This window comes from Gymnoscopelus braueri (assembly GCF_963280865.1).
Source record: "Gymnoscopelus braueri genome assembly, chromosome: 4".
Classification (NCBI taxonomy): domain Eukaryota; kingdom Metazoa; phylum Chordata; class Actinopteri; order Myctophiformes; family Myctophidae; genus Gymnoscopelus; species Gymnoscopelus braueri.
This window is the reverse complement of record NC_137605.1, coordinates 2057154-2059045: the sequence shown is the minus strand read 5'-3', so window position 1 is coordinate 2059045 and position 1892 is coordinate 2057154.

Here is a 1892-nt window from a genome sequence, read left to right as displayed (position 1 = left end):
GCAGAGGGACGTGTCTCCCAGGCGTATATAGACACAGTGTCCCCGTCCACATTCCAACATGGAGTCAGGTGACACGGCCGCCGTCTTCCCACAGAAGCTTCTAGGCCCCGTCTTCTGGCCCTGCAGGGAAATGACCGGCAGTGTCTGAGCTGTCAGTGTTCTTACCCCCCCCTCCCCCCCACCCCCCGTTAGCTCCTTCTGCTACTGGTCTGGGTTCAGCAGTTTTTTTTTACTTTAGTAAAAGTAGCAATACCAACATGTAGAAATACTCTGTTTCATGTATATTATATCCCTGGAACAAAATATTGGACAAAGTTTGCTTTGAAAAAATATATATTCAAATATTTTTCACTGAGTGCCGCGCTGAGTGCTGCACTATGAGCTTGTAGATCTGCTTTTCTTGAAGAATCTTGAAAGTGTGCAAATCTTTGAATATATATTTTTTAAAGTGAACTTTTGTAACTGTGAAACTGTGAAACAGTTGAACATCATTTCAACAAGATCATTTTGGCCGAAAAGGTTTGGGCTGAAGCCCAAGCTTATTATGCCTTACCTTATTAATTTTCTAATTAAATTAATTGTCACAAAAGAATGAATTTCATAAGGACCTCCACAATGACACGTATTTGGCCGCGGACCCCCATCTGAAAATATTTAGTTCCAGGAACCCCCCAGCTCATAGCGCGGCACTCGGTTCCCCGCTATGAGCTTGTAGATCTGCTATTTTTGAATAGCCAAAGTATAGAATAATAGTTTAAGTGTTTACACAGATGCGTTCCCGGTTTTAATGGGATAAGGGTTAGGGTAAATATGTCTTTTATTAATAATAACTAGTGACTGAAATGTACAAATACATTGTAGTATAAAATGTCCATGTGATGTTCCCTATACTGTACTGTACTGTACTGTACTGTACTGTACTGTACTGTACTGTACTGTACTGTACTGTACTGTACTGTACTGTACTGTACTGTATATACAGCAGCTGTTTCAGTCTAAACTAGTCTGTTAAAGCATGAACACAACACACACAGATGTCTCTTTCTTTAATTAGTTTAATGTATTCACATGGATAGTGTTGATATGAGCAGGTGGTTTCTATGACGACATAATGAGTCTCACATGCAGTGTGTTACAGAGGGCTGCATACACACGACTGTGTGTGTTCTACTAGAAAACACACAACATACACAATTCTACACAACACATTATTAAGGTACGATGCATGTACTTGAGTACTGCACTTAAAGGGCGACTTCACCCATGTTCAACCTAATAGATCCTCACTAATGCTCATGATAAAATGGTGCAATTTTTTCCTCCTGGGTCTGTGTCTCATAGAGACACACGGCCGGAAGCGGAAGGCCTACATATTCACGCCCACTTTTGAGACAGCGCGCTACTCACGGTCCGTTAGAACGATGAACTGCAGCTCTCAATGCAATCTCTACGAGAGGCATTGTAAAATACCGTAATTTCACTGGTTAACTACTGAGGCTGTAGCGATTTTCTTTGTGTTCTAATAAAGTGTCCCATTTGTTTAATTTATCCTTTCTAATGTCCCATATCTGTCATCTCGATATATTACCCACAATATACTATAATATACTCCATCAGTATGTCAAAACCGCTAGCATCGGAGATCTAGAGTTTAAGTGGTCGCATGGTATATACGTCACGGACGCATCCCTTGAGGTTTTCAATACCCAGAAAACTGGCGAAAGTGGCCGTTTTCAAGATGTTTTGGTCATTATCTCTGGAACAGAAGGTCCAATCTGCTCAGTTCAAAGCCTTTTCGGGTTATTTGTTTTTTTTAGGGGAGGCGAGATCTTAGTTGGGCAGGCGACCGCCTGTCCTGCCTCTGCAGTGGGTACGCCACTGGTCGGCGCTCG